Here is a 15,603-nt window from a genome sequence, read left to right as displayed (position 1 = left end):
TGGTTACATGTAACATGGGGACACTAGCAATTCTGTGGGACTGTGGTGAAGATTAAACTAGAAACATACCCCAGAGATTGGCACAAAGGTGGCACTTAATTCATGCTCTTCCTCCCTCTTTCTTTATCTTGTTACAATCATGTGCCACAGTTAAGTGCAAGGTTGATGGATCACCCAACCTCAAAACCCAGAATGACCATGACAAGTGTTTAGGATGAGTTGCATTCAAGATCACCATACATGCACAATAGGAGTTAGGATATCTCCACAGAGTACATGTTGTGCCATCTGTCTTCATTTTATAACAGTCATACCTGCCATTCCAGAATTATGAAACTGTCTTGCAGAAAGGTGGAGTGGTACATGGCACTGGGGTAACAACACAATGCACTTGCAGATCATAGTGTTCCAAGTCCTTCGAAGTAACTGCCTTTTGAACCATGCACAGTCACAAGACAGGGACTGTGAACACCTGATTCTCAACATGTAGGATGGGAGTCTTGTTTAATTTTTACGTGACTTAATTGCCAAGTGTCTAAAGCTTAATGTGCTGTGCTATACAAACATTTTGTAGATTTAACACTGGTTAGCTGTCATTTTGATGCCAGCAAAGTTTTAGAGGATAAAATGGTACCTGACCAACATCAAATGACTTTTTGACTGCAAGAAATTCGGCGTGTGGAAAAGTTCTGTATGTGAGGAGGAAAAAGGAAAATAAAAGTGGATTTGAAAGGTTTAAAAAAAGGCAGGAAGTGGGTTCTTGAGATCCTTGGTTCCCAGCACAGTATAGATCCCCAGTAAATGTTTTTTGAAAGAGTAAATTGGTCCACTGTGTCTCTACACTCTTTGAAGTCACCTTTTCTTATAGTCACTGTGCAGTCTTTATGTGTCCATCTTTTTCACATTGTGAAATACTCAAATATAGTAGACCACTAATATTTGGACCAACAGAATCTTCCTGCTACTCACCAACGCTTCATGGCCCTCTGCCTTCTGGCCACTTGCTGGGGTTGACTTCTTGTTCTCCTTGTGGCTGTTTCTCAGTCATGTGACTAGTTCTAGTCACAGAATTATAAGTAGCAGTAGTTTCCTAACATAAGCAAATACGTGCCCATGTGAGAACTCAAGTTCTTTATTTCATCATTGCAATTGGTAATACTCAAGATGGTCAGTGGCTTGTGTCCTTGAGAGAATACAGAACAGAGCTCCCATCTCCCACCTACAATCTAGGAGGGACAAGTTAAGTAGTTAAGAATATACCTTAGCTGATTTAAGCTACTAAGATATGGTGGATGTTCATTATTATAGCCTAATCTTACCTGTCCTGACTGATAGAGGCAACAATGGTTATAAATGTCTAGCACTATATTCAATAAAAGGCAATTATCAGAAGGTATGTTAAATAAATCAAATTTACAGTATTTTGCTATTTAAGAAGAGTTTCAGAAGTATTCTGTCATTGGCGTTTCATAATCCCGTGACATGGCCAAGAGAGGGATGTGACTGCTGTGTTATAGATGGGGCAACTAAAACTGGCAATCGATATCCCTGAGAACTTTAGCAAGTCATACAAAATTGTTCAGAGTAAGGAGAAGAATCCATGGGTTTTGCCTTCCAGATAGTTGACCTTTGACAAAAGCACACAGGAAATAGTAGAAATATATAATTCACATTGATAAAAATCCTACTCTTGAGAAGCTTACAATTTCACAGGAAGCAAAATAAATTGAAATAGTTGTAAAGCAGCATTGAAAGCTTTGGCTTTGTTTAAGTTCTAAATTATAGGTATAAGGGAATGAACTATAGAAGATCAAAACCAGGTAAGATTAATTTGAAATACAAGAGTCAGGCAGAATTCTTCATAAAAAGATGAGATTTGAGATCAGATATATAGCATTTAATCTGAGAGAATTTGCTCTAATGAAACTACAAATTATATATTGTATTAGACAATTGGTTAATTTTTACTCATATTTCAAGACTCAGCTCAGATGCCAGCACTGGCTGAGAGATCTTTCCTGACTGTCCCCATCTGCTTAGAGACTCCTCTTGCTGTGGCACTTAACTTCTTCTGCTAGCACTCCACTGCATTGTCGTTGCTGCTCAGTTGCTCAGTTGTGTCCAACTCTTTGAGACACCATGGACTGCAGCACGCCAGGCTTCTCTGTCCTTCACCATCTCCCAGAACTTGCTCAAACTCACGTTCATTGAGTTGGTGATGCCATCCAAACATCTCATTCTCTATGGTCGCCTTCTCCTCCCACCTTCAATCTTTTCCAACATCAGGGTCTTTTCTAATGAGCCAGCTCTTCTCATCAGGTGGCCAAAGTATTGGAGCTTCAGTTTCAGCATCAGTCCTTCTGCTGCAATAAAATTACCCATTTAATTGTCTACCAGTGAGTTTGATTAGATCCTAAATTCAGTTGTCTATTAGACCCTAAGATTCTAAGGGCAGGGAACAAGTGTTTTTTGCACACCCAGCATCTAATGCTGAGGTTGACAGTTCAGTTGTTATTTAGTTGCTAAGTCCACCAGGCTCCTCTGTCCATAGGATTTCCCAGACAAGAATATTAGAGTGGGTTGCCATATCCTTCTCCAGGGGATCTTCCTGACCCAGGCATCAAACCCACATCTCTTGCACTGGCAGACAGATTCTTCACCACTGAACCACCAGATTTGGTAGTCATACAATAATATTTGCAAAATCGACTGATTGTGTCTCCCCAAAGTTTTTATGTTGAAGCCTAATCCCTGATGTGATGGTATTAGGAGGTGGGACTTTTGAACGGTGCTTACATCATGAGGGTTGAGCCCTCGTGAATGGGATTCGTGTCTTTATGAAAAAGGGCCCCACAGAGTTCCCTCAGTCTTTCCACTGAACTGGGAGAAGTCAGCAGCCTGTCATCCAGATGAGGGTCTTCCCCAGAACCTAACCAAGCTGGCATCGTGATCTTAAGCTTTTAGCCTCCAGAACTGTGACAGAGAAATTCCCATTGTTTATCAGCAGTTTATGATGTCCTCTTACAGCAGCCTGAACTGACTAGGACAGTTTGTGAGTAGAAACTGCAGTAGTTTTCAATGGCCCAGAGAAAATTCTGTTAACACTGAGAATACTTTGCCGATTAACTGATCCCAAAACATCTTGGTCAGTGCCTACACCACCTCTGCCCTTGAGTAATTTACACAGAGCTTGTCAGTGGGAGGACAGAAGTACTCCAGTGCTGCCAGAGTTAGAAAGAGACACCCATTTAGGCTCTGAGTTGATAATGACACACACATATGGTCTGACAACTCAGAAGTGATTTTTACATTGTGTGGAGGTGGCTAAAGAGAGACAAGGGAAAGAGGCATATTTTCCCACCAGACCAGAGAGCAGAAGGTATCCCCTATTATACACCTACTGACCAAACTGGTCCTGACAGTGCAGGGGCCATTAATAAAGGTTTTCTAGCCTGTCACATGCTTGTGTGGGCTTAAAAGCCCTGTTCCCCCAGGGCCATTAGAAAAAGGACTGGATCTGCTACAACATATGCATCTGTCAGGCAGACGTTGGCTGCTTGCCACTGGAAATGCCAGGCCTGGCTGCTGACTTGACCGATCGGGCAGAAGCTGTGCACAACTATGGTTTGGAAAGAAGTTGGGAGAGGAAGATAGTTCCTACGAGCATAGGAAAAAAGTGTGGAACAGGACAACATCATAATAATTAAAAAAAAAAAAAACTTTTAATAAGTGATTCATCTGTGCTCTGCAATGCATGTGTTTTGCCATGTATAACGCTCATCACTTTATTTTAAAGTGAGTGCTGTATCTCTCTCCCTGATCCTCAATTTCTTCATCTTGATAAGGAATAAAATGCCTTTCAAGGTAATGCCAGTCAATGTGAGAACTCAGGATTCTTGGACGAGAAAGGCTAATCTTTAGCCACTTGCTCTTTGGCCTCCTGTGCCTTTTTGTGGTGATGGCACAAATCTGAAAGAATTGGCCAAGAGAAGCTAGAAGGAAGAAGGCTAGAGAGAGAGTGGAGATTTTGTCTTGGTGAGAAGCATTTTATTTCGTCTCTGCCTGTTTTGCTCTGAAATCGTCTTAGTACCTCCAAACATTTCATTATTCAGCTCTTTCTGAATTTACAGAAGAGTATACAAGGTTGATGGAGTCCCTTGGTTTTTCCCTTTGAAATATTTATGGGTCTTTAGCAGTTTCTTTCATGTTCACCTTTTCCTCCGTCAGTGAAGAGACCTTGGAGGAGACAGCTGAGAGGAAGTAGTGCAGGAGATGTCTGTGTGTGACGAGGACTTGCTCCCAGTTCCAGGAGCAGAAAGAAAGTCCTCACCCGCCAAGGAGCTTGCCTGCCTCCACCAGATCTGAAAGAAAGGCAGTGAGGAATGGTACATTCTGGGAAGCGGATTCTGACTATGTCATTTCGCTACCTATGTCTGCCCCTCTCCCCCACCCCTCCACTAGGCAGGAGTCACCAGGGATCAGATAATGAGAATCTGCCTCCATGAAAGAGCTTAGTGAAGAGCCAGCAAACAAGATAAAACATGAATAGGCCTCATGCTTCTCAAAATGGCATCTTTGCGTCACCACCTTGGGACTCCTGCTCCACCCTCAGACCCCCTCACCCAGCTCCATATTCTACTCGCATCCATCTATTGCCTCTCAGTCATAGGAGTTACATAGCATCACATAGTGACACAGCAGGCCCCCTTGATGGTTTTAATCTTGGTTTAGTGAAGTGAAAACAAGAAAAAAAAAATGTATATATATATATATATATATATATATATATATATATTGTTGTTCAGTTGGTAAGTCCCGTCCAACTCTTTGCCAACCCATAGACTACAGCATGCCAAGCTTCCCTGTCCTTCAGTATCTCCCAGAGTTTGCTCAAATTCATGCCCATCGAGTTGGTGACGTTATTTAACCATCTTATCCTCTGTGGCCCTCTTTTCCCTTTGCCTTCAGTCTTTCCCAGCATAAGGGTCTTTTCCAATGAGTCAGCTCTTCGCATCAGGTGTTCAAAATATTTGAACTTCAGCTTCAGCATTAGTTCATCCAGTGAGTACTCAGGGTTAATTTCCCTTAGAAATGACTGGTTTAATCTCCTTGCAGCCCAAAGGGCTCTCAAGAGTATTCTCCAGCACCACAGTTCAAAAGCATCAATCCTTTCTTTGGCGTTCAACATTTTTTATGGTTCAGCTCTCACATCTGTACACGACTGCTCGAAAAACCATAGCTTTAACTATATGGACCTTTGTCAGCAAAGTGATGTCTTTACTTTTTAATACAGTGTCTAGGCTTGTCATGGCTTTCCTTCCAAAGAGCAAGTATCTTTTGATTGCATGGTTGCAGTTACCGTCCGCGTTATTTTGGAGCCCAAGAAAATAAAATCTGCCACTCTTTCCACTTTTTCCTCTTCTATTTGCCATGAAGTGATGGGACTGAATGCTATTGTCTTCATTTTTTGAATGCTGAGTTTTAAGCCAGCTTTTATACTATCCTCTTTCACCCTTATCCAGAGGCTCTTCAGTTCCCCTTTGTGCCATTAGAGTGGTATCATCTGCATATCTGAAGTTGCTGATGTTTCTCCCAGCAATCTTGATTTCATCTTGTGATTCATCTAGCCCAGCATTTCACATGACATACTCTGCATATAAGTTAAATAAACAGGGTGACAATATACGCCCTGTCATACTCCTTTTCCAATTTTAAAAGTCAATTTTTACATGTAGTGTTCTAAGTGTTGCTTCTTGACCTGTACACATATTTCTCAGGAGACAGGTAAGGTGGTCAGGTATTCCCATCTCTTTAAGAATTTTCTACAGTTTGTTGTGATCCACACAGTCAAAGGTTTTAGCATAGTCAATGAAGCGGAAGTAGCTGTTTTTCTGGAATTCCTTTGCTTTCTCTATGAGCCAACAAATTTGACAATTTGATCTGTAGTTCCTCTGCCTTTTCTAGCTTGTACCATCTGGAAGTTCTCAGCTCATGTACTGCTGAAGCCTAGCTTGAAGGATTTTGAGCATAACCTTACTAGCATGTGAAATGTAATACTACTGCCTGCCTATCAGACATGAATCCTTTTCTAGAGCAAAGTCTAGCTCTTTTAATAGCTGTCCTTTTCAGAGTACTTATTATGTTTCAGGTACCATAACTATCTTCTCAAACAAATTCTCTTTGAGAGAGGAGGAATTTGAGGATGAGTGAGATCAAGTAACTTCAAGATTCTCTTGGATGAGCTAAGATTTGAACCCCACTCTAATTCCAAAACCCAAGCCTTCTTCATTTTTCTGCCTGTCTTGCTAAAAGTAGTTTGAGAGCTCAAACCCTGAATATTATTAAAACAAACAAATGTTTTTCAAGCAGAATATAGATACCCTAACTTTAAGCTTGGAGGATTCATGAATAACCCCAATTAAATAAGTTAAATATAAAGAGCATAAATTAAATAAAAACCATAATAACTGCTCATTGTAAGCTTATATTAATATCATATAATCAGATATAAGTCATGTTAAATGGAGAAATCCCTATGGGAAGGAATTATGAAACTGTATTTATATGCATAAAAGAAAAGCTACATAAGACTGAGAAATGCAGTAATATGCAAGATAAGAAAACACTGTCTAGAAAAAATAGATTATTTATTAATACTGTTTTTTAGACCTTAAAATTGTCCTCCCTTCTCCTAGGAATTCTCCATTTAACATAATCTATAATCAGGTTACATGATATATAACATCTCTGTGTATTCACTGAGCATTTATTGAGCAATGGTAACTAATATTTATTAAGTACTTATTTGGTTTCAGCACTGATCTAAGTATTTTTTATTTATTGCCCCATTTAACCCTCACAATGATATGAAGCCCACATTACTTTTATTCCCATATATAGAAAAGCACAGAAAGGCACAAAGGTTATGAAACTTGCCCAAGGTCTCTCAGCACATGGCAGAAACAGAAATCAAACACATTCACAGATGTTTCTTTTTGTAGGAAATGCATTTCTAGACCTCAACCTCTAATCCAGTATCCTTCACGACTTCTCAGGTGTCAGGCACTGAACTAGGCCATTAGATGACAAAGGTACACACAACTCTCTCTTAAGGATCTCATAGTCTCAAAGGAAACAAAAACATGGAATCAGACTTCTCACCCATGACCTCTGACCCAAGCCCCCCAGATATCCCACATTCTGTTGAGATTTCAGTGAAGGCAGGTCCCAGAAACCCAGAAAAAAATACATCCAGCAGGGTCCCAGAAACCCAGAAAAAAATACATCCTAAAAAGAAGCTAATGTTGAACTGTTACAGAATTGTGTAAGAGATGCAAAATCAGTATCAAAGAGCATTAGAGTATTTTACACTATTCCCCTATAACACACCTCCTGACGTAGAAAAGTAAAAATTGACATGCGGTCTAAAACTGAACTTTGATTTTATCTGAGAAACCATTTGGCCTGCTTGTCCCAATATGCTGAAAATGCAGTTCTGCCTGGCCATGTAAAAATATAACTTTCCCCCAACTCAGTTCTGTAGGGAGCGGGTAGGACTCCTGCTTTAACTACTGAGATAAGAGAAGCAGAAATGAGAAATAAAACAGCAGGTTAGATGGAATTGGTGCAGAGCCAGAGGCAAAGTCCCTGTCCCTCGTTGCTATGGATTTTTTCCCCTTTACAGAAGTTAAGGTTCTTTTCAGGGGTTTTAAAACATAAAATGATATTACATAATCATCCCAGCTGGGATAGAGGTTTGATAGTCTTCCTTGCCACCTCAATTAAGTAGATCATCAGGCAATTTCTCTGCAAAGGTCAAACGAGTAGAACCCTCCAGTTTCCCCATCTCTAAGGCCTGAGATGGAGCTGAACATAAGCATCAAGCATCCTCTGCATGTGCCCCACTGTGTCAGAATCTGATAAAATACAACAGGATTAGGGTCCAAAAGAGGGCCATGAGAGTGAAACAAAACTGAATCCAGAATGCCAACCTCTTCCATAAAATATCTCCATCTCACAAAATCAGCACATTTATGCTTCAATACAGTCTCACTGACAAACTGGTAATGACCGCATTTTCTGCTCTCACTTAAGTTAAAATATTTATTGGCAAACTGTACCTGTAGCCTGTCCCTATATATCATTTGCAACCATTTTATATCCTCTGGATCTCTCTGGTCCTTTGTTTTCAGTGAAATGTAGCTAATACTATATACTTCCTTAGATTACTGTGACAATAACATGAAAAATGTTAACAACATAGTGACCTGGATGTGGTTGGTCTATTGCAAAAATGGTTACAGTTTTTGAGCCCCTTATGTGCCTGTGTCCTTTGTAATATGACTTTGGAGCTTCTTCCCATAAAAGGTGGAGGCTATTTCCCAATCTGGGCATCTGAACTGGCTATGTACTTGCTTTGGCTAATAGAATGTAACAGAAGAGATGGTGCATCTTGTAGGCTTTTGTTCTCTTTATTGTCCCCTGGCTTTTGCTGTAAATAAGCGTGGGTGACCCTGCTGGAGGTATGTCACAGAAACATGGAGAAGAACCAAGGCTGTCTTAAACCACACAAGAGAGAGCCTACAGCCAGTCCCCAATCTTGAGGGAATCCATCCAACTTCAGGAGAGCCTTTATCCAGATGACTGCAGATGCATGACTGAACCCAGCTGAGACCAGAGGAAACACCCATAGGCTCCAGGGCAATAATAAATGCTTGCCGGACTCCCCTGATGGTCCAGTGGTTAAGATTCCTCACTTCCACTTCAGGAGACTCAGGTTCGATTCCTGGTTGGGGAACTAAGATCCTGGATGCTGCGCAGCACAGCCAAAATAAATAAATAAATAAATAAATGGTTGCTGTTTTAAGCCATTAGGTTTGGGGATGATTTATTATGAAGCAGGAGATTAGCAATATCCTAAGCCTTACCTTGATCCTCTGGGTCAGAAGACACAGGAGTGAAGCCCAGGCTTCTGCAACTTCATAATATCCCAGTTTCACACCTGGGATGTTAGTTTAAAAAATGTACTTTTCGAGTATCTATCTCAGTTTTAAATCAGAAATTAGAAGTAAAGGGACATGAGATTTGCATGTTTAACAAGCTCCTCAGATGACTCTTAGTCACCAGTAAGAACAAATGCTCTAGGACAGCCCTTTTCCCTCTTGAAAAGTACATGCCACACTTTTAATAGACTTTTCTCTGTCTATCTGGAGTCATAGACCTGTAACTTCAAATTTAACATCTCTTTCAACTGAGTTATGGAGGAAAACCTTTAAAACTATGCAATAGTTTACAAACACACACCTTTACACACAAAATTTCATGAACCAGACTTTGGCAAGAGTGCGTGGCAAGGTTCAAAGGCCCTGTTGTAAAGCTTGGCTGCATTTTGGAATCACCCCAGGGAGCCTTAAAAACTGAGCTGAGTCTCAGCCTCAGAAATTCTAGTTTCATTGGTATATGGTATGGACTGGTCACTGGAATTTTTTAAACATAATCAGATAACTCTAATGTGCAGCCAAGTTTGAGAACCACAACTCTCAATTCCGCTACGCAGCACCATTTCCAGTTAAATAAGAAAAAAATTCTAATAAATCAAACAAAACAGGTGTGGGTCTCATGGCCATTAACATTCCCTGTGATGGTCCAAATTACCTACTCTTCAGGAAGCCTTGTAGCTCAGTTGACATCATTTATCAGCAACCTGGAAGGAATCTTGGGACATGGAAATCTGGCCAGATCCTTCTTAAATTGCTAGCACATTAAATTCTCCCATGAGGTTGGATGATTTGGCCATTGATATTCAACACTTTTTTTTTTTTTTTTACAAATATGCACTTATTCTAAGAGTATTTCTCCCAGTACATTAAGTGTATTGTCAAGTACTGTAACTGGAGCACATATTTGGTGAGGAATCTTAGTTTGAACAAAGAGCAATCCTTTCATAGTCTTGGATGGTTTTAGTCTTGGTTGACAATGGCCAACTCTACAAACATCATCATGAGTAGATGCCTTGTTTAATTAAAGTGCCAATACTAACATTAATGTAGGATACTAATGTGATATGCAGTCCCATACCACCCCTTTCCCTTATTACTTAAAATCCAGATTAATATAATTTCTTAAAATAAGTAAGGATGGGAGGAGAAAAAGCATGGCACATGGGTTGATGCTTAAAATTTATGTTGATTTGTTGTCTGGTAACTAAGCATTTTTAAAGCTATGATTTTAATTACTCAATCAAGCATAGCCTGAAACAGCTCTTCTACTGGACTGGTTTTTCCTGCTGAGTCTTGATTGTGAAATAAGAATTTAAAGAAATCAGTGTTCATAATTGTCTTACCTGTGATGATTATGTCAATACAACAACCAACAAATACAAGCATTGAACACTTACTATATTCTAGAGATTGTACTAAGGTCTTTATAAGCATTGGCTTTTTTATTTAATTCTTAAAGTTGCCTTGTAAGGTAGGAGCTATTATTATTATCATTACCTGTGTTAAGGGAACTTTATGGAGATTATTTAAATTTTTTGTTCTTTAGCTTCTTTGTGTTTTATATAAGAAGAAGCTAAAGAATAAAAGAGCTAAATAATCTCTACAAAGGTCCCTCAATGAGTAAGTAAATAAATGCAGTGAAGTCAAGACTGGATCTTTGGCTGACAGACTCAACCACTAGACTGTATTGTTACATGTGGCATGCAATGCATTGTTGCATATAATGTATTGTAATGACACCAGAATCAGTGTGTGAAGAGTTGGGTGTAAACTTAGAGAAATTTCCAAATCCTTTGTTTTATTTCATGGTTGAAAAATAAAATCTCAGAAAGATAAAGTGATTTGTTTCAGGTCATGGTGCAAGTTTCTGGCAGCAATAAGATCAGAATCCCTGATTCCTCAGAAAATGTTCTTATACCTTCACATTAAAAAAAAAATCTTAAAATTTGAATTATTATGCATAAAACACAAGTTCCAGGAATGTTTTCATATTCTAACATATATGCAAAATGATTAGCTCAGTTCCTTGTACACAGTGGGTACTCAAAAATATTAATATTAATACTCCCTTTGACATTTTCACCAAGATACTTTCTCTCTTTTTTAATTATTCAGAATTTTAAAAATACACACCGTCTTAAAATTCACTCTTCTTATCTTCTCCTGATTACTCTCCACCTCTGAAAAGATCACTTTCAGTGTTCTTTAAGTCTTCTTTTCCTTCACCTGATCCTTAATGCTAATGTTTTCAGATTTTGTCTCCATTCTCTTCTCTTCCCAGTCTATACATCCTCCCTAGCAACTTGTTCCTTGTCTATTGCTTCATCTACTTCCTGTGTGCCAATGATATTTTTTTTTAAAAATATACCTTTCCTGAGCTACAGTCTTACAGTTTAAACTGCCTACTGTATACCTAGATGTCATCCTCTCTGAGGTTTAGGGATACATGAGTCAATGTAGAACATTTGAGGGGATGGTGATGACTGCAGATACTGGAGTTCCACCCCAGTTGTCTGAAATGGATCACTGCTCTCCCTGCATTTAACAGCAAAGCAGACTAATTCAAGACTTCAGAGATGCCCAGTGGCTTAGCCTGCCCCTCTTACCAGTAGAATCCAGAACTCATCACTTCAAAGTTTTATTTTAGAACCTCTATTTTAGGATATGAGAGTCTTTTCTTTGTTCATTTTTTTCCCTAGGCAAACTATATATTTATCTGGATGCAGAAGTATGTATTTATACATACAGATATACATACATATACATTTATATACATAATAAACATTCATATACACATACATATACATAAATAAACATTATCCCCTTCTCATAGCATGATTGAAAGGTAGTTGGGTGGGGTGGGAGTAGAGGCCACAACATCAACATATTTATTCATAGCATGAAAATATTCATCCAACCGCCTACTCACTTTCCAAGAATGAAATGTTTATCAAAATGTTCACAGAATGTGCCCTGCTGCTATGAAATCATCCTAAAGTGCCCAGAATCATTCCAATTACCAGGTATTCATACACCTCCCACAGATCTTTCTACAGGGGTATGGCACTGAGTGAGGAGTCTCTGTCTGCCTGCCTTCCCAGACGCAGAGCCATCCAGAAGCCGCCTGTTTGGAGCAGCTGTCTAGAGATGGTGGAGAGCAGGCAGAAGGCTGTACTTTCCTGGTAGAGATCAGAGTAAACACCCACTGCTGCCACAGTGCTTTAGTCCACGGGGATGGAAATGTTCACTTCCAGGTGGAATTTAGCACATAGATTTACTTTTATATTTTATGAGGGTATTGATTCTGAGTCAGACTTTCATTTTTACTCTGTGGAGGTGCATATTCCTAAATTCAATTTCCTATAGGTATAAAATATATTAACTTGGTTTTACTCTGAATATGGAAAAACATATAAAGGAGAGGGACAATTTTCACTTCTACTTCCCACTTCAATTTATCAAGCCAACCTTCCTACCCTAAAATAGAACTGTCTTAATATTAGTATTATTTCAAATTCCCCCTGAACATGGATCATTGCCTATACAACTGAAGGCTTAATTAGTACTATTATTTTATAAAATTCAGAAACATGCATGTATGAATTCTATAATTAAAGATCTCCATGAATTTGCATTTGTTATATGTGTATAATTAAAACTTATCTCTTCACCAGGCTTTCAATTGCTACCTATAAAATTTTACGTTAATTTTAAAAGCTTGAAATCAGTGTAGCATAGTAGAAAGAGTAAGAGGCACACAATGCTTGGAATTTTACATTTCTTTTGCATTTAGTTACTGTGTGACCTTGGTCAAGTTACTTACCATCTTTTTGGCTTTCAATTTCATATCTGTACATTGGGAATAACAATGCCTATGTCTCAGGATTAAACACCTTTTAGAGGTTAATTCTGAGTCCCTTCCCTCCTCTAGGACACAGAGGGAGGGTGACATGAATCTTCATCCTGTTTGGTGTGGCTAGACTATGAGGGAAAGAGATGGCTTTCATGCAGATGAAGCAGGAACTCTGAGTAACAGTCGTTGGATTCAGCCTGGGTTCTTCAGGTCCTGGGCTTCCCCAGTAGCTCAGAGGAAAAGAATCGGTCTGCAGTGCAGGAGACACAGAAGACTTGGATTCGATCCCTGAGTCAGGAAGATTCCCCTAGAGGAGAAAATGGCAACCCACTCCAGTGTTCTTGCCTGGAAAATCCCATGGACAGAGGAGCCCGGTGGGCTATAGTCCATGGGGTCGCAAAGAGTTGAACACAACTGAGCATGTACACGTACATACATATTTCAGGTCCTAGAAGTGCTCAGAATCTCTCCTCTGCCAGTCTCTGAAGCTCTCCCATGCACTGACCCCTCCAACACTGCAGCTGCCCCCTCCTCTCTGATCCCAGTAGATTACTCATTTTCAAGCATGATTTTGGATGAAGGTGAAGCGGCAACTTTTTACTTTCTCCAGGTATCCCCCACAGCAGGAGACAAAGATGATGCAGATAAAACCAATTTGTAAGAAACTCACCAAAGCATTGGGGTTCTTTTGTTGCAAAAGGGTGTTATTAACGTGGACACATTGAAAGCAAACCCTCTCTAGACTGTAGCCAGAAGAGAGGAACAGCAGGTGTGTCCTCAGCCATGAATTTAGCTGTGAATTAACAATTGAAAAGCTGTCCTACAGAGAAGGAGGCATCCAATCCCAGCTCTGGGAGTCAACCTTTCTCAGGTTTGTCCTTGGACAGGGCTGGAGGATGATTTTCATGGTAGTAAGACTAAAGAAGTATAAGTATATGGCTATGGCTTAGCTAACCTTCCTCCTTGACTACAGGGCACAAAAATGACCAAATCTTCAATGATTTAGAAGGTCCAGAGAAGGAAAAATCTCCAAAGGAAATTCTTCTGAAATAATGTAAAAAGATATATGTCTCTATCTACAAAACTGATTAACTGTGATTTAAAATGTCTCTGTAGCACAAGGCTTTTGTTTTGGATGAAGTGGGCTATAGAGAAGGTGACAGATGACTCACATATGCTGACAAACTGAGTTGATGACTCGCTATCCTGAAGTAAACCAGAAAAGATCAAAAGATGAGGAAGGTAAAGCCACATTACTACACTGCAGGATGGAGGGGGCCAAGATCTCAGAGGATTTTTTTTCTCACAATCACCACTTGTACCCTCCCTGAGCCCCAAGACCAAGGAGCAGGCAGATTAGAAAAGAGCTTTCTCATCCCACTCTATGCAGCATTAATGGCATAAAATCCCATTAGTGCACTCTGGGGGTTCATTTCAAGACAGACAATGGCCTCTGAATCAGTCTGCCATGCATAATCATTTGGCAATAGGGAAATTACACAATCAAAAATTTAGCGAAGCTCCATGAAAGGCAGCTATATGAGGTCATACCTATTCCTTCTTTTGTGCGGATGAGAGGAATCACTTTAAGGCCAGCCAAATAGTATTTACTTCCCAGCTGAATTTTTATGATCAAGTCTAGAAAGAGATTCTATATTCTTTTAGAAGATAAAGCAAGAGGAAGTAGTTTGACAATTATTTTATAAGCAGATAAAAATAATTCTACCCGCCCCCCACCACCTTAGGTGCTTTTGTAACCAACCCTTTTAAAGGGAACCCTCCCACATTCCGAACTTCTGTTACACTCAAGTATGGAAGAATAGCCCTTTGTGCCTGTCTTCCCTCTGTACTTGCTTCTCAGCTGGCTAACCCTGCTTTTCCAGTAGTTTGTCAGACTTTATCACACAAATTTCCTTCAAATGCATGTCTGATAGTAAAATATCATCATTATGTATCTCATCCTTTATTTTCAGATACATTTACTGTTCCATTTATACAGTTCTTTTCTGTTCTTAATGTGAATTCATATAATAGATTATCTCAATTCCTATAACTGGGCTGTAACAAATTCTATCAGGGTTCTCTTAAATCCTTCTTTCTCTTTCTATTCCCACTGCCATCACCCAGTTTAAAAATCTTATTATGCCAAGAGAAGGTTATTGCCATCTTTATTCTGGGTTTTGTATCTTCAGTTATTTTTTTCTTCAATTTCCCCTGCTGTTAGAGTAATCTTATAATAACAATTTCTGGTTTAACTCCCTTTTGCTTCAATAGCTTAAATGATTGGCTTAAATAAAAGAATTAAATTACTTGTCATATAAAAAAGCCCTTCAGCCCAGCATTTATAGCCCTCCATGTAAAAGGCCCAAATTACCTTTTTTTTAAAAAAAAACAAACCTTTGCTTTATCCATCTTTTCCCACCTGCCTCTGGAAAATTCCTTCTGGAAAAGTTCTTTGAAGAGTTCACTAGGTCAGATTTTCCTGAGTAACCCGGTGGCTGCACCCATCTGGCTACATATGATTGAACAAGGGGTAGACAACTTGACCCAACTAGACCAATCAGATTCTCTCTTCAAGGAATTTGGATTTAGGATGCAACAGCTCAGCTGGTTATGTAATATTACTGGGCTTTTATTATGTAATATTACTGGGCTTAGATGGAAATGTGGATGTGGGAGTGAGTGGCTGTCATTTTGCCACAGCTATTTGGAGCCTATGGGGTGATAAGAACTGGATGAGAGCACTCTGAA

General features: G+C 39.5%; 1 long non-coding RNA gene across 1 annotated transcript; it reads right to left on the bottom strand.

Moving 5' to 3' along the window:
- Positions 1–8,033: 8,033 nt before the first annotated feature.
- LOC122675802 lies at positions 8,034–15,379 on the bottom strand. Its single transcript, XR_006335349.1, has 3 exons — positions 15,250–15,379; positions 12,823–13,102; positions 8,034–8,812 (listed from the first exon to the last, which is right to left on the bottom strand). It is a non-coding gene; the product is annotated as an uncharacterized LOC122675802 (long non-coding RNA).
- Positions 15,380–15,603: the final 224 nt, after the last annotated feature.

The sequence above is a fragment of the Cervus elaphus genome, chromosome 19 (genome assembly GCF_910594005.1).
Source record: "Cervus elaphus chromosome 19, mCerEla1.1, whole genome shotgun sequence".
Lineage (NCBI taxonomy): Eukaryota > Metazoa > Chordata > Mammalia > Artiodactyla > Cervidae > Cervus > Cervus elaphus.
Note: the sequence above shows the minus strand (reverse complement) of the source record. Positions and strands in the feature narration are given on the sequence as shown.